The following is an 18,854-nucleotide window of genomic DNA, read 5'->3' on the forward strand; positions in this document are numbered from 1 at the left end:
GCCAAGGACCTAAACAGACACTTCTCAGAGGAGGACATACAATCAATCAACAAGTACATGAAAAAATGCTCACCATCTCGAGCAATCAGAGAAATGCAAATCAAAACCACCCTAAGATACCATCTCACTCCAGTAAGACTGGCAGCCATTATGAAGTCAAACAACAATAAGTGTTGGCGGGGATGTGGGGAAAAGGGTACACTTGTACACTGCTGGTGGGGCTGCAAAATGGAGAGGCCAATTTGGAAAGCAGTATGGAGATTCCTGGGAAAGCTGGGAATGGATCCACCATTTGACCCAGCTATCGCACTTCTCGGACTATTCCCTGAGGACCTTAAAAGAGCGCACTATAGGGATACGGCTGCATCAATGATTATAGCGGCACAATTCACAATAGCTAGACTGTGGAACCAACCTAGATGCCCCTCAGTAGATGAATGGATAAAAAAAAATGTGGCATCTATACACAATGGAGTATTATGCAGCACTAAGAAATGACAAAATCATAGAATTTGCAGGGAAATGGATGGCATTAGAGCAGATTATGCTAAGCGAAGCTAGCCAAGCCCTAAAAAACAAATGCCAAATGTCTGCTTTGATATAAAGAGAGCAACTAAGAACAGAACAGGAAGGAAGAGCATGAGGAAAAGACTACAGTAAACAAAGACGAATGGGGGGAGAGAGAAGGGAAAGCATATGGAAATGGTAGGAGACCTTCAATGATACATAAAATTATAAGAGGTCATGAGGGGCAAGGGGGCGGGAAAAAAAGGGAGCGAATTGAACAACAACAGGGGAGGTACAGAGGGAAGATGGGAGGGTAGGGGAGGGGAGGGGGGATAGTAGGGGATAGGAAAGGTAGCAGAATACAACAGTCACTAATATGGCATTAAGTAAAAATGTGAATATGTAACAGATGTGATTCTGCAATCTGTATTTGGGGTGAAAACGGGAGTTCAAAACACAATTTGAGTAAAATGTATGAAAGATGATATATCATGAGCTATGTAATGCTTTAAATAATCAATAAAAAAAACTACAACTTTCTTATATTTGATAAAGGGGCTAAAAGCATGCAATGGAGGAAGGATAGCATCTTCAACAAATGGTGCTGGGAAAATTGGAAATCCATATGCAACAAAATGAAATTGAATCCCTTTCTCTCGCCATGCACAAAAGTTAACTCAAAATGGATTAAGGAGCTTGATATCAAACCAGAGACACGGCATCTGATAGAAGAAAAAGTTGGCTACGACCTACACACTGTGGGGTCGGGCTCCAAATTCCTCAATAGGACACCCATAGCACAAGAATTAATATCTAGAATCAACAAATGGGACTTGCTCAAACTAAAAAGTTTTTTCTCAGCAAGAGAAACAATAAGAGAGGTAAATAGGGAGCCTACATCATGGGAAAAAATCTTTATTCCTCACACTTCAGATAGAGCCCTAATATCCAGAGTATACAAAGAACTCAAAAAATTAGACAATAAGATAACAAATAACCCAATCAACAAATGGGCCAAGGACCTAAACAGACACTTCTCAGAGGAGGACATAAAATCAATCAACAAGTACATGAAAAAATGCTCACCATCTCTAGCAGTCAGAGAAATGCAAATCAAAACCACCCTAAGATATCATCTCACTCCAGTAAGATTGGCAGCCATTATGAAGTCAAACAACAACAAGTGGTGGCGAGGATGTGGGGAAAAGGGTACACTTGTACATTGCTGGTGGGACTGCAAATTGGTGCAACCAATTTGAAAAGCAGTATGGAGATTTCTTGGAAAGCTGGGAATGGAACCACCATTTGATCCAGCTATTCCCCTTCTGGGTCTATTCCCTAAAGACCTAAAAACAGCATGCTACAGGGACACTGCTACATCAATGTTCATAGCAGTACAATTCACAATAGCAAGACTGTGGAAGCAACCTAGATGCCCTTCAATAGACGAATGGATAAAAAAAAATGTGGCATTTATATACAATGGAGTATTACTCTGCATTAAAAAATGACAAAATTATAGAATTTGGAGGGAAATGGATGGCATTAGAGCAGATTATGCTAAGTGAAGCTAGCCAATCCCTTAAAAACAAATGCCAAATGTCTTCTTTGATATAAGGAATGTAACTAAGAACAGAGTAGGGAAGAATAGCATGAGAAGATGACTAACATTAAACAGGGATGAGAGGTGGGAGGGACAGGGAGAGAGAAGGGAAATTGCTTGGAAATGGAAGGAGACCCTTAGGGTTATACAAAATTACATACAAGAGGAAGTGAGGGGAAAGGGAAAAATAATACAAGGGGGAGAAATGAATTACAGTATGCTGAGGGCCATTACCAAGTAGGAATGACGCATCGAAATTTCCTTGCCAGCGTACCCCATGTTAAATGGACTTGCCTTGGAATTTCGCTGTTGACCTTGCATGTGTATTTGAGAAAGATGACCCTACTCAAGGAGGAGGGTGGATCCAGGATTTGGGTGTATCCTGCAGTTTGAGGAAGTATCCAGCTCCTTGGGTTAAGGGCGTTCCCAGTTTAAGACCTTGGGTTTTAGGGAAGTTCGATGTTGAGGATTATTGCTGCTGGAAATAGGGCGTTCCTGCTACCTGAGCTCCCTTTGAGTTCTCGTGAGATTCAGAGAGTATTTTGGGAGGAAAGCCTTGTGGAGTAGGTGAATTGGGCGGAGGAGAACTGGGATTGCCCCAGAGCGTGTGTGGAGGCCGTTGTGAGTTCGGGAATAAAGAATTGCTGTTTGAATCTACAAGGTGTGTGGTGGCTCGTGATTCTGTGCCAAGCCAAGACATTGGCAACAGTAGAGGGGGTAGAGAGAGAAGAGGGGAGGGGAGGGGAGGGGAGGGGGGATAGTAGAGGATAGGAAAGGCAGCAGAATATAACAGACATGAGTATGTCAATATGTAAATCAGTGGAAGTGTAACTGATGTGACTCTGCAATCTGTATACGGGGTAAAAATGGGAGTTCATAACCCACTTGAATCAAAGTGTGAAATATGATATATCAAGAACTATGTAATGTTTTGAACAACCAATAAAAAAAAAAAAAGAAAGAAATCTGACTTCAAGCAGCAGGGAAGTGATCTGGTAAAACTTACGAAAGACTGCTTCCTTCTCTTTAGAAACTTTGATCATCTTACTGATCCACATTGAAATAAACAGCACATGATAGGAAATGTCACAGACTGCCAAAGGACTAAATTGATGGAGACACAAAAATTACACAAAATTCACTTACCTGATAAACCAGGTATACCAATATCTCTGCAGATGTCGATTCAGGCCTAATGCAAAGGTATCTGCCAGATCACAAAGGACATAATTAAGCTGTTATCTTAAAAATAAATCCAGTCTGAATTCTGAATCTTGATCTGGACAAGAGCTGACTTGGATTATCTGGTCTTGGATTATTCTGGGAAAAGAATGTCTAAGAATAGAAATGTGCTCAGTGATTCTATAGTTATTTTTAATTAGTAAGAGCTTCTTCAGTCTTCCCAAGGATTCCCCAAATCAATTAATAATAATAATAATAATTCAGATTAAATGTCCTTAACCTTGGTCAACGGATGATTTTCAGAAGTCCATGTACTCCTGTATGAAGAACGTAAAGTTTGTGGGTTTAGGTAAATGGATATGTCTCTAGAGAGAAGGTCAATAGTTTATCAAAGTTGCAAGAAGGCCCATAATCCAAAAAACTGTCAAAAACCTCTGCAGAGAACTGCTTAAAATCTCTGGGGGGAGTTGGAATGCATATGGATAATCAGTCCAGGTTTGAGGTTTTCATCCCAAACAGAAGTACACAAACACTTGCTGATCTGGGGAAAATACCTTAGGAACACTACTTTCTGAAAAGCAATGCATCAGATGTAAACTATTACTTAACTCACACAGCCCTATGTTCCCTAAAGGCCTTGTACAGTCTTGAAAATAACTAAGATGTTACCATATACCCCATAGTAGATAACATGTGCTGCATATATTAAAGTCAGAAGTATAGTATAACAATGCTGACAGGGTCAGAACTCGGGGGGGGGGGGGGGGAGGGGGGGGAGGACCATATGAAAAGCTAAAAAAAAAAGAGTGAGAGAACCAATCAAAGCAAAAGGAAATGTGGCTCCCAAACAGTTCACATAGCACAAAATTACAGAATTAGCCAAACACATCTCTTAAAATAATGAATTTTTAGCAGAAATAACAAAGTCATAATAACTTGTATAAGAAAGAAACCATGGAGAAATTTCCAGGCACCAACTATGAACAAGATGGGAAAGCATTCATAGACACAGAGAACATCCTGGAGCAGGTATGTCGTAAATAAATAAATACATGCAAGCTGAAAAGATAAAAATGAAGTAGAGTAGGGTAAAATTACTTTTCAAAATGACGTGTTTCAAATAATGATCATGTAGTACATTTTCTCCCAAAATAATATTGAACATCTACCAGGCACTGCTATCAATGCTGAGAATTCAGCAGTGAACAAGCCAAACAAAGCCCTGCCCTGCTGGAGCTTAATTTTGGGGAACAGCAGAAGGATGCCAGAAGACAAACAAGTACAGCAGCAATATCATTCCAATTTGTGACACATGATATGAAAGAAATAAACAAGAAAATGTGATCAAAGCATGAGAGAATGACCTATATATACAATCTATTAAGTCACAGAGATCTTCACTCCAATTCTCAAAGTCAGTCAGGGTCTTAGACAATTGAGACCATGAAAGAACCATGGCGACAGCTACTCAGACATCTGCATTTCAGAAGTAAGAACAGAATAAGAACTATGGAAGCAAAGTATTACAACTTCATTGTCTGCACACTCCAAAATACACACACCTAGAATGAGTGATGATTTTCTGATACATTCTACCCTTAGAGGATAAGCCTGAGGGGCTGGGGTTGTGGCTCAGCGGTAGAGCGCTCGCCTAGCAAATGTGAGGCTCTGGGTTCGATCCTCAGCACCACATAAAATAAATAAAATGAAAGTATTGTGTCCAACTACAGCTAAAAAAATAATTTTTAAAAAAACAGCCTGAGAATATGTCATTGCACAGCACTTACAAAAAAAAAAAAAAAAGGTCATATGTTTCTTGTAATATGTGGAAACTAGAGAATAAAAAAGGGAAAAAAAGGAGTGGGGAGTAGTGATCCCATGAAAATAGAAGGGAGACCAATGGAGTAGGGAAAGGGGAACAGGGGGAGGGAGGAGTAGAGGGAAATGGGAGCCACTAGGGAATTAAATTGACATTTTATGCTACATACAGGAACAAGTTTGTCACAATCCAACTATTATGCATAGTTATAATGCACAATAAAAATGCTTTTAATTAAATAAAATAAAATAAACTGGCTGATGACACTACATACTTTGTACCCTTAACACAAAGAACCACATTCTATCTAAATTTTCATCAAATTCCATTCAATTAAAAGAATTTTGGTTTTTGTTCCTACAGATGAATCTGATTAACTTCTGCCAAAGAAAGAGGGTGTAAGGTTGCCCAAAAGGACCCCAATAATCCTCACCTCTAGGGAATACATGCCTTTGTATATATTGTCCCATATCCCACATTAGGGTTGGTGTGAGTGACCAGAAGAACACAGTGGAATCCATGGTGTCTGTCCTAAAACCATGTTGCAGTTTCCTCTTTGCTGTCCTGGATCACTCATTTTGGAAGAAGTCAGCTGCCAGTTGCTATCTTGTGAGGGCACTCAGGAAAGGTGCAAATGCCTCTTGCCAAATAGCCAAAATCAGCTTAAGAGCCATATAAGTAAGCCATTTTCTAAGCAGACCATCCAGGTTAGTTACCCCTTCAAATGACTGTCTCCCTGACTTACAACTTTACTATCACTTATGAAAGAACAAGAAATTGAACCAGAGTAGTACTCTAGTCCCTTTCCAGCATGTACTAACCTCCTTATTTAAGGAGAAAAAATAAAAACTAAAAACTACATGTTCAACTCATTCTTCCACAGGGAACCCAGGTTCAACCAAAGCCATACAAGATTTACAAAACAGAAGTGAACCAAAATAAAGGATGTGGCCAACTACAAGATCACATCTTGGGTGAAAACATTTTGTATTTTTGAGATTCCTAGCAAACAGCAATGAGTGTCTCCTAAAATAGTATCATGGTGTGTTTATCTTGGCTTGGGCTATTCCTAGCTATTAACAGTCAAGTTTGGTTCTGTAGCACTTCTAGAAATTAAGAAGCATGTAACATATATGAGTATGTTTAAACACCTAGCTATCTGCAACTCAAACTAACTGTTACCTGCAACTGAGAACCCACTCTATCATATATATTCTCCCATTTCATAACATCTAAACTCCTATCTCATGGTTGTCCCTCTTTTTTTCCACTACTGAACCCACTACCTGTGTACTGAATCCTATTTATTCATGCCATTTCTAGGAATTTTGTCCATCATTTTCCTTCTTTACCTTCTGTCTCCAATCTTGTCCTCTTCACTGGCTCCTTCTCCTCTGCCAATAATATACTTATTACCAACTATCCCTATCAAGCTTCCAAAAACAATAATGGATGTTCATTGTCTTTACTTCAACTTCCATTCAATGCTCAATTAACACATCTTGATTTTCCTGTCTTTACTGAAATAGCTACTAAGGTTGGACAAAACCAACCAGTTGTGTACTTTCATTCTGCAATGTACTATGGCATGGGGGCACTTCTACTAACCTGTCTCTTTGAAAATACCTCCTGCTGGTTTCCACTGCACCACTGCCTTACAGTTCTCCTCTAGCTGATGGGTTTTCGCTGTTTTACAACAGTCTCCTTTTCTAGGAATTTTCCAAGGCTTTACTCTTTGAGGTCTTAGGGTTTCATCCTGCTTCCTGACTTCAGAACTTCAATTAAATCTATATACTCATTGATCACACCCAATACAAACCTCTCCCCTGGTTCCTTCAAGACTATAAGCTAATCATTTCTATCTACCTATTTGTACATCTCACTTTATCAGTTGTTGTACAGTATTATAAAAGTCTCGCTAAGTAAAAAGACAACTTTAAAAGAAGTTCAGACTCTATAACTGCTATCCAATACCACTAGCCAGGTGGGCTTATTGAGCACTTGAAATATGGCTACACTTAATTGAAAGGTACCATAAATGGAAAATATACAGGGTTTTAAAGACAATGCAAAAAAATAAGAATGAGAAATATCTGAATCATTTTATACTGTTAAAATAATAGTTTATACACTGTGTTAAACTACATTGGTAAAATGAATTAAGCACATTTCTTTTTACTTTTTAAAGTGGCTACTAAAACTTTTTTTAGATATGTGATTTGCATTATCATTCTATGAAATCATACTGCTCTACACATAAAAAAAAAGAATACAGAGGTTAGGAAACAGTATTCACAAACAATAAGGTTAAGAAAATGAGGGGAAAAAAATACTTTTCTATACTATAGTATAGAAACCTACTATTTAATCCAAACAGTTTATGGACAGATTTGTAGTTACTGTTAAAATAAGAAAGTTATGTCCTGGAATCCAGAGTTAAATAACTGCTTTAACCAAATACAAAAATGCTGAAAATTATAATGTCAAAATACTAAATCATATCCTGCAAAGGTCTAATAAAATCACAAACATATAAAAATACAAGTAGCAAACATTTGATACGTGTTACATGAGGATATTACATAATATAATAGCACACCTCTGAAGTAGATAATATTGTTATCTTCCTACTTAACAATGTAGGAAACTAAAAGCAGAAACTAAAAGGGTTAAGCAACTTGTCCAGGCCATATTCTCAGTAAGCAACAGAGCAAGACCTCACACCCGGGCAGCCTTGTTCCAAATTTCATCCTCTCAACCACCACTGGATAGAAGTGTAATTCAAAAGAACAGCCAGCTTCAAATGGTTCCCAGTATTATTGCACTTATCTACTCAACTAGGACTAGAAAAAATCAGATTAAACAAAGTTTCCAGGACTGAAGATGTAAGCCAGCAGTAGGGCGTTTGCCTAACATGCACAAGGAACTGGAGTTTAATCCCAGCACAGCACCACAAAAAGTAAAATACAGCTTCTTCCAAGTGTGAATACAAATAAAAACTCATAGAAAATTGAAATTCAGAAGCAAAACTATATAAAAGGAGGAGGGTACACGAATAAAATCATCTACAGAACACAATAGAGCCTTCTGTGAGCCTAAGATGTTCAAAAGATAACTCCTCATGAACAAAAAACATAACTATGGACAGAGAAGTGGAAGGGCCTCAGAACACAATGTGCCCCCTGAGAGAGCAGAGAAATGTGGGACCTTGATCCATATCCATGGAACCTTCAGAAGATCCCGATATACTGCTTCTTCACAAAGTTGTATGGGTGGTAGGACATGGGGGTTAATTCTTGAACTAATTTCAATAATTTTAAAAAACTTACAGAAATAATTTGTACCCTAATGATAGGACTATACTACCTTTGATATTTTAAATGAAACTTGGCATTTTAAAAAATATTCCAAAAAACAACATTCACAAGGTCAATATATAAATAAATGCTTGGGCAAAGACAAAAAAAAAACCATTGATTGTATATGCATGCATATCTGTAAAAGGATACACCAACTCAAACTAAAAAGCTTCTTCTCAGCAAAAGAAACAATCTATGAGGTGAATAGAGAGCCTGCATCTTGGGAGCAAATTTTTACCTCTCACACATCAGATAGAACTCTAATCACTAGGGTTTATAAAGAATTCAAAAAGCTAAACACCAAAAACACAAATAACCCAATCAATAAATGGGCCAAGGACCTGAACAGACACTTCTCAGAAGATGATGTACAATCAATCAACAAATACATGAAAAAATGTTCATCATCACTAGCAATTAGAGAAATACAAATCAAAACTACTGTAAGATTTCATCTCATTCCAGTCAGAATGGCAGCTATTACGAAGACAAACAGTAAAGGTTGGCGAGGATATGGGGAAAAAGGTACACTAATATACTGCTGGTGGGACTGCAAATTGGTGCAGCCAATATGGAAAGCAGTATGGAGATTTCTTGGAAAATTGGGAATGGAACCACTATTTGACCCAGCTTCCCTCTCCTCGGTCTATACCCAAAGGACTTAAAAACAACATACTACAGGGACACAGCCACATCAATGTTTACAGCAGCACAATTCACAATAGCTAAACTGTGGATCCAACCTAGATGCCCTTCAGCAGATGAATGGATTTTTTTAAAATGTGGCATATACACACAATGGAATATTACTCAGCAATAAAAGAGAATAAAATCATGGCATTTGCAGGTAAATGGATGGAGGTAGGGAAGATAATGCTAAGTGAAGTTAGCCAATCCCAAAAAACCAAATGCCAAATGTTTTCTTTTATATAAGGAGGCTGATTCATAGAGGGATAGGGAGAGGAGCATGGAAGGAATAGAAGAACTCTAGATAGGGCAGGGGGTTGGAGGGAAAGGGAGGGGGCATGGGTTAATTAATGATGGGGGAATGTGATGATCATTATTATCCAAAGTACAGGTATGAAGACACAAGATACAAATTATATGTGAATATACTATGTATACAACCAGAGATATGAAAAATTGTTTACTATATATGTAATAAGAATTGTAATGCATTCTGCTGCCATATATAAATGAAAAAAAATACATTTAAAAAAAGGATACACCAAAACAACTGACAAAACTAACTGTAAGAACATAAAAGAAGTGAGAGTCAAGAGACTAGGGTATAGAATGGAAGACTCATAACCTTTTAGAAGTAAAAACTTTTGTACTTTTTGAATTTAAACCAAGTGAACATGGTGTTTTAAATTTTTTTAAATAATCTTAAAGTCCAAAAATAAAAATAAATAAAATGCTGTTGAATAGTAAAAATTGTGCAAATATATTATTCTTACTTACATAAAGGAGTCTTAAATGTTAACAAGATTAAGGACTTTCAGCCTGGATAAAAGAGACTGGCATACCACAAAGATGCACCATTGTTAGCTCAGTCCTCTGCACCACCAAAGACAGAAACAGAGACATGCACACAGAGGCCATAGATACTGGGGAATGCTGTTCAAATGGTCTATCTCAGCATCAAAGTGCTGAAAGATAACCAAAAAGACATATATAAACATTTAAACAGTCAATTAGTTCAATAAACTATCAATATAAAACTATATTTCAAAAAATCATGTTATTTAGGAAAAATAAATCTCTTTAGAAGTCAAAGAGGTAAGAAGAGCTATGTTGCAAAGCTGGTGTTTGACCTCTTAAAACAAAACTTCCCTAAAGCTACAGTCTTAACAATTAAGTTATTTGCTTAATGCTTGCAAACTTAAAATACCTAAAGTTGCCAACCCAAGATAGCAACCTGAGTCCTTTTCCTTGGAATATAAGGGTCATCTGTCACCTTGATGACCATAAGTGATGTTGCTGAATGACTTACTGGCCAGAAGGGCGTCCTACTCTTTCTTGCTTGAGCAAGAGAGGACCTTCCCTTCCAAAGCTGTGAGATGAGGCTGACTTTTAAAGATGAGCCAAGCTTGTTTTGTTAGGAATGTATTACTATATATTACTACATATATATATATATATATATATATATTCCTTACCTTTAAAGGTCTCCCATGTCAAAACTTTCCACAAAATCCACAGAAAATGATTTATTTTCATTGATTTGCATTGTACTGACATTGTTGATTATCTTCATTTTTAATTCAGTGATATTTTTAGCCAAATGAAATGAAGTACAATCAGTTTTCCTCAATCGGTCTTAGCTCTCTACTTCATCTTCTGGGACCCCATTCATGTGATCCTTTAACAACTATTTATTTCACACCAAACTAGATATCTCCCTAAAGCCTACCATTCTAGCCTCTAGGCAAATTTCTTAAATAAAAGCACTAAATCTTTGTAAACCTAAAATTTGCATTTTAAAGAAACAACTATCAAAAGATCTAGTAGTATACAGCAATTGCTCACCTCTAGCATGATTTAAAATGAATTACAATTTATTATTTTTTAAGGAAACAAATACTGACTTTTTCCCTTTGCAAAATACTGTTTAACAGGCTTTGTTAAAATTAAAGGTGACAGTGTGAAGCAAGAGTTTTTCAACTGGTAAATTTCAAACCTTTTAATAAAAGTTCATCAGTCATAAGTTTTAATAAGACTCAGCTGGTCAAAGAAGAATTAACAGTGTGTAAGTATCAATAAAGGGTGTTAACCAATGATAACCTTAATCATTTACATAGAGATTTATAATTTCATTCCTTAAAGGTTAATGAAATTATGTGATATTTTGCTCACTCTTATCCAGTAAATGATTGGTTTGTATATATTTATTGACAGACTCAAATGCCTTGCTTTATATACATTTATTGATAGACTCAAATAGCAGAAGTGACTCCTTTAATTAATTAATCTAGTACTTTTTAACTTATATACTCCTGGGTGCACAACAATTGAGTTCCCTAAAACAAAACATAAAATTTCTAAGAAATTCTCAGGGAAAAAGGAACAAATTCACAGTCATAACTCTAACAGTACATTAACTTGTTAATGTGATTGTTTAAATTAGATATATTTCTTTATTTACCTTATACTTCAAATCCACTCTTGTTAAGTAGTTGTTTCTGCCAAATATTAACATAAAATTCACCCTAGATGTTGAGGAAGGCACACTGTTTGAGGATGAAGACGGATGTAGAAATACAAGCAACACACATGAACAATTAGAACAGGTAGGATAATAAAAGAAGTCTAGGCTGAAGCAATTGTTTTAAAAATGACAGCACAAAAAAAACGGGACACTACTACAGCCTTACTTCACTGAGAATCCTGGAGAGCTCAGGTTCAGCTGCTCTGCTTAGTACCCAGCTTGAGCCTAGTTTTAGGCAGAGTGCTGCTTTCTACCTTTAGCTACACAATAGAAATCACCCAGAGAGCTTAAAACTAAAAAAAGAAAACAAACCAAAACAAAAAACCTGACACTCAGGTACCAGAACAAAGGTTCTGGTTTCGTCAGTAATTTTTAGATGCTCTTCAGATATAGAACTAGGGTTGAGAAGTTGAGAAACACACTATATATTACTGGTTCTCAAAGTGTGGTCTCTGGACCAGCAGCAGCATCAGCACCATCTGAGAACTTGTTAAGAAATGCAAATTCTAGCCTGGCTCAGTGGCTCCAGAGACTGAGGCAGGAGGATCCCAATTCAAAGCCAGACTCAGCAAAAGCAAGGCACAAAGCAACTCAGTGAGACCCTGTCTCTAAATAAAATACAAAATAGGGCTGGGGATGGGGCTCAGTGATCTAGCGCCCCTGAGTTCAATCCTTGGTACCCTAGTAAGTGGAATCAAACTTTAAACTCAAGTTTTTAAAATTTCAAAATTTCCTTCCCCCACCCCCAATACTCTTACTGGTCCCTCCTTCCTTTCTTTCTTCTTTCATTTTTGTCTTCCATTTTGCCTGTCTTTCTGTCTGTCTTCCCTTCTCACTTTCTTCAAGAAGAAGCTTTTTTTCCTACTGGAAAGCTGGAGATTACTTAGAGTGCACATTATTTACAGTATCACAGAGTGCAATGTGAACACAGAGTACTTAGCATTCTCCCATAGCCCAGAAAGGAAAGGACTGAAATCTAAAAACAAAAGAGAAATGATAATGCAGTTATGAGCTAGTGGGAGAAACATGTATTTTCCAAAAATAGAGACACACATGATTTACTTCTCAACTGATAGGTCTAAAACAGAAGTAATTCAGGAATTTATAAGAGTGGAGCTAAGAGACCAAGACATGACTCCGGGAGGAAATATGACTGTCTATTCTACACAGGTGGAGAAACAATTGGTACAGAATACTAGACAATAAAGCTATGTAGCTAAATGAATCCAGATTGTGACTCAACAGAATCTAACTTTGGTAAGAAAATAAAGTGTTTTTTACAGAATATTTTTGAGGCACCAATAGAAGAAAAATGTTAAAAATCAAATTATAGGAACTTATTCTAGAAAAAAATCAATAAGGTAATACTGAAAAAATAGACAAGAGATAAAGCTGTTTCTGTTACTTAAGTGTTAAATATGATCCACTTTTTAACCATAGCATTAAGCTATTCACATTCACTTCACATTATTTTCAGTCCTTCACTAATACAATCAATATTTCTTAAGAACTTTCCCACAGTACTTGGAAAGGACTATCTATGCTTAGTGATGAAGAGACACACAAACCAGGGAATGTGGACAAAGTTTATATAAAAAATCAGACTGTCAAATGTGCACCATTAAGTTATTAGGAATTCCAAAAACCATGACAGAAACAACAATTCTTATTGAATGACTTTTATGAAATTCCTTAATCAACCTGTATGGAAGAGACATTTTACTACTGTTTTGCTAGCACCATAATGATCAGCCCTCAAGTGAAGCATCCCAGATCATCCACATTTAGGCTTTAATATAGCTAAATAGGGCAGGAAAACATAAAATGTAGAGGTAAGCTTTTTAACATTCACATCATTCATTCCATTTTTCACTGAAGTGCTAATGAATAACTATGTTCAGAAACCCACTGGAAAATTCTACCTATGTATTAATGAGGGAAAATTGTGAAGCACAATGAGACGACTGAATTCATTAGCATGGAAGTTTTCCAGCTCTGTCAGTGACAGTCTGATGCTGTATAACATCTTCTTTAGTTCTACTATAATCTGACAATTCCATAAGACCAATTTGTCTCTGAGAACCAATTTAAGAAGCATGTATATCTACCAGACTATGTTTGAATGATGAGGCGCTAGGGTCATTTTTTTCTTGGAATAAAATAGAACTGAACTTGTTATGATATTAGGAATGGTAGCATTTTTGCAAACTAAATATTTAAGAAACAATAAAGTACCTTTCATGAAGCTGTATATTAATTACATTCAAATGTAATCAAAGAACTAATCCTATGGTTAAAAACAACTTGAAAAGTCACCTAGTAAAGAACTAGTATTTATCCCACATGGTATCTATCTAGGCCACACAGAGGGTTAAAATTGAAACAGTAATATAAAGACTCCCAAATTCCTCAAGTAATAAATTGATTTGCCCCAAAATAACCAATTCATATGTACTACTACTATACTAAAATTCAATCACCTGTCATCTCCCTTGAATACTATAAGCAGTACATGATGTAGAAGGACTACAAATTTGGTATTTGACACTGATTCAATTTCAATAATATTGGTTGGTATAAAAATCATCTTTTAAAATATGCAGACCATGCCATCCAAATATTCACAAGCACTTGGATCTATAAGTATTAAAGGATTTGTTTAGATTTACTGCAGCTATACCTGCTGTCAAGAAACAAAATGTTGTGAAGGTTGATCAAACACATCTTTGCCTCAAGTATCATGTTAATGTTTTCCACTAACGTTGCCCTAAAAGTTAACAGTCAAAGTAGTCCAAAGGTTTCTCTTTATTTCTATATTTAAATCATCACAAGTTTGATCAAGCATGCAAATCCCTTTGGGCTCAGGGTTCCCATCAAAATGTCTTATAGGAACATTAAAAATTGAATGGGCATAAACAACTCCAACAGTGCAGAGCTCATGACAGCATTGCTGTGATCTGTGTGTTTCATGTGCAACAACACTGGGGAAGTTTGCAAGGGAGTATGAGCAACTAATTACTGTCTTTTGCTGGAGGGCAGGTGTGCTGATCTCTACAGGTGTCTCTCTGCAGCTCTCTGCCTCATAAGTTGCTTCTTGAAGACACTCACTATAAAACAACTTGCTGAAGCCCTGCTAAACATCTGACAGAAAACCAAACGGTTGGGTGCTCAGGAAGAAACATGTGACTTCTTAAAGTTACCACTAAGAAAAAATAGCAGTTGGGGAAGCTTCATATGGTTTGTGAAAGAATAGTATGAGACAGTATAAAACGTAAATTTAACATAAAACTATATCAGTCACACACATTATACAAGGATAGTAATGTTGTCTTAATAAATACTGAAAGTTTTTCCAAGAAAACACTCTCTAAATAAGAAACAAAAAATATAACAGTGATAATCTCATAATGGATCATTATTCTTCCTTTATGAAAGTATAGTAGCCAGTGCTACATATCCAATTTTATAAGCACCTCCCCAAAAAACTAATGCTGAGAAATTATCCACTATAAGAAATTGTAAACAACATGAACATATGATGATAGGGAAGGTGAGATACAGTATTCATATGTGATGTCACCTGCAGGATTAATATTCTTTAAGATCTTTCCCACAGTACTTGGAAAGAACTATGCTTAATGATGAAGAGACACACAAACTAGAGACAAGCATAACTGTTCTGCTACCTACTACCTAATAAACTAAGGCAAAAAAATGGAAACTCTCTGTTTCAATTACCTCATCTAAAGATAAACGAAACTGACCCTCTCATGAGTGCTGCTAAATGAGACAATGTCCCTTACTTATTTGGCACAAGGATTGGCATACACAAAATGATTAATAAATTATAATAAGCATCATGAAATCTTCCTACAGACATTTATTTGTCCATTCTTGGTAGAGCATTACCCAATCTAAAAGTTTCTTAGAAAATAAAGACTGAGGACTAGCATGTTATTTTAAAAATATGTGATGTGTTATATGGTGTGTCTTTTTTTTTTTTTAAAGAGAGAGTGAGAGAGGGGAGAGAGAGAGAGAGAGAGAGAATTTTTAATATTTATTTTTTAGTTCTCGGCGGACACAACATCTTTGTTAGTATGTGGTGCTGAGGATCGAACCCGGATCACACGCACGCCAGGCGAGCGCGCTACCGCTTGAGCCACATCCCCAGCCCTATGGTGTGTCTTTTTAAATATATTTTTAAATGTCCAAGTTTTTGAGTGATCTATCAATAAACAAACTCATAAGCAAAACCTTTAAGTAACTCTTTACTTTTTCTAAGAAATCATTCACCTCAGTGAAAATCCCTTATTTGTAATACTGAAATTTTAGCCTCATGGGAATAATCAGAATGTAACTGTTTAAAGCAGTATCCCTCCCAGTCTCAGTAGACTAATTCATCAGAGGCTCATTTCTTCAAATCTGAACAATACAATGAATGACCTTCTGTTCTCTTGTCCTTTAATTCCTTCCTACTAGCCATTCTCCAGTTTTCAATGTCATCCCAACCCCTACATATGTTAAGGACTGATCTTCTGTGCTTCAATATGCATAATTATGTCACTATTCCATACCCCAAGGACCTAGTCGAATTATAAGGGAGATACTCACATACATGAAAGTATACACGTGTGCACACGAACACACATGCAATCACAAAGACACATGCAAAGTACTAGCGGAGGATGAACCAGACATTTCATTTAACCTTCCATAAGTCAAGGAATGCTTCATACAACTTATGATAGCTGGGTTAAAGTAGTGCTTACAAAACAAATTCAAAGCTCCAGGCCTGGGGCCTCCATTATGGAACCTCAATTTACTGTGTTCCAACTGCATGAATGTTCTCCTCACATGGACTTAGCTGCCTTTATTCTCTAAACATAGTGGACAATCTGCTGATTACCTAGCCTATCAGTCTTTCTGCCTTCAATCCCTTTTTTCACCTTCTCCACCTTTAAAGACTTTAAAATATCATACCATTATACCCAACATTCCTCTTCTACTTATTTTTTCTTATGCAGTTGATCAGGGATCAAAAAGGCTTTGGACTTTGCAATAACAATAAAAACTTTTGAATTTGGATTTTTATGCAGGCTAGTAACCTGCTAACTCTGGTGATGTTGCAAGGTGGCAGCAAGTCACAGCTCCCAGTCAGTCACGTGATCACAGGGGAAAACAACCATACTCTACAATGGAGCACACCCTTAAAATTTCTTAAGGAAGGCTGATCCAACATGGCCGCCGACGAGGAAGCAGCGATTTCAATGTCTCCACATTAACGGGATCAAAAAGACCCTTTGGAACAGTGGCAATCTACCTACTGAGGAACTTCTAGCAAAATTCCGTGAAGAGGGGTCCTGCCGGGAATTGGTAGGTTTATTAGAAGTGTCAGTTTGTGGCCGCAGGGACTCGGGGCCCGGGGACTGCGGTACTTGCCGGAGAGGGGCTGTTGCCTCCCCGGCCCCGGGCACCGCTGGAGCCGCGAGCCGGAGAGACACGGAGCGGGCTGCGGTGCGGCTAGAAGCGGGGAACGCCGGGGGCGAAGAGAGCGACCGGGGCAGCGCTGGCTGTGGAGGCCGCGGCGGAGAGAGGCGCGGGAGCCCAAGGCTGAGACACACCGGAGGGAGCAAAGCGAGCGCCCCGCCATCATCCTGAAATAGCAAGAAGAGGAAGATGGCGGCGGGAAGTGAGTAAGCCTCTACATGCTCCGCGCCCCGCGCCACCGCGTCTGAAAAGCTGAGACAGACAGCTGCGACTCAACATTAATCCATCCGGCTGAGGCGGCTGGTCAGCCCTTCCCATCCTACGGAGGTGGATGCCTGCCGGGCCTTCGTGGGTAGTGGCCGCAGGTTCCAGGCGGGGTTTGGGAGAGACAGTGGGGACCCGCCCGTTGCGTTGGTCGCCCGGCAGGGGGAGGCAAACTGTCGCCGTTTGCGGGGGTCAGCACTGTGGCGGAGGGCTGGCGTCGCAGGACTGCGGCGGAGGAGATAACTTCATTGAAGCCTGCTGCTACAGGTGTGTGGTCCCCTGGCTTTCCCTCTCCACGCATCGGGGAAACCTTAAGGGCCCCTCCCAGCTCTCCCGTGAGTGCTACAGCCAGCCTGAGGGAGTCAGAGGGGGTGCGGGACCCGCGGCGCGGGACTGCCGCTCCCACCAGGGCTGACTACTGAGGTCTCTTGCACCAGCTACGGGGGAGTGGCTACCGGAGGGCAAGTAAAATTCGCTGAGGATTCTCAGCCCCAAGCTCTACAAACTTAGGGTCTGAGGGAATGGCAATCTGGAGGAGTGAGCCCAGTCGATCATGAAAACAGGGCTCCCGGGAGCAGCAGACCTGGCCTGTAGCCAGTATTGTGGTGAGAGGGGCCTGGCTAGAGGAAAAGTGAAAGTGATTGGACACAAGAGGAGGCCCTAGGCACTCAGGATTGGAGACTAGCCCAGTCTGGGAGGAGGTGCTGCACAGTGATTGGTTCCTGCATACTGACAAGAGAGACTTGACCTGGTGGGCACAGCGCCACCTAGTGGAAGAGAAGTTAATCAAACACTAGGACGGCATTTATTAGTTTTTTTTTTCTTTTTTCTTCTTTTTTCCCTTCTAATTTTAATTTTAATTTTTTTTAATTATTATTATTTTTTTAATTTTTTTTCTTTTTTTAGTTCCTATTTCTTTCTTCTTTTGTCTTTTCATTTTTCTTATCCCCCCTTCCTTGAATTCTACCTGCCTACTCTCATTCTCTTTAGTGACTTCTTCCCTTCCCTTCTAATACCTTTCCTCCCAAGCATCAAATAAATTTATAGGAATAAACAGTAACTCAGCAGTCAAACAGAACAAGAAGCAACATGAGCAGCTTCAAAAAGCAAGGAAGAAAAGGAGTACAAACAATGCAGGACAGCCTAAATATTCAGGAGGACCTAGAGTCATCAGAAAAATGGTCATATAAAGACCTCAAGGAACACCTTAGACAGATGGAATGGAACCTTAAAGTGGATACAAGACAGAAAATTCAAGCAGCAAAAGAACACATTGAGAATGAATTACATAAACAGCTAAAAGAAGAAGTTAAGCATCTTTATCAGGAGATAGAGATTATAAAAAATAATCAAACAATAATTCCAGAAATGAAGGAAACGATAAACCAAATTAAAAACTCAATTGAGAGTATCACTAACAGA

The 18,854-nt window shown here is 38.2% G+C and overlaps 1 protein-coding gene across 4 annotated transcripts in view; it reads right to left on the minus strand.

Annotated features, from left to right (window-relative positions):
- The window catches only part of GTDC1 (glycosyltransferase like domain containing 1), a 397,042-nt gene that overhangs the window by 301,780 nt on the left and 76,408 nt on the right, over nucleotides 1-18,854 (minus strand). For 2 of the 4 annotated variants that reach the window (XM_081261470.1, XM_081261469.1), the window contains exon 1: nucleotides 3,257-3,317. The exons of the other annotated variants lie outside the window; for them this stretch is intronic. The gene's annotated coding sequence lies outside the window, so the exon portion shown is untranslated. Of the gene's footprint in view, nucleotides 1-3,256; nucleotides 3,318-18,854 lie in introns of those variants that run through there. 4 annotated transcript variants of the gene reach the window in all.

Source organism: Spermophilus citellus (assembly GCF_964194105.1).
Source record: "Spermophilus citellus genome assembly, chromosome: 11".
NCBI lineage: Eukaryota > Metazoa > Chordata > Mammalia > Rodentia > Sciuridae > Spermophilus > Spermophilus citellus.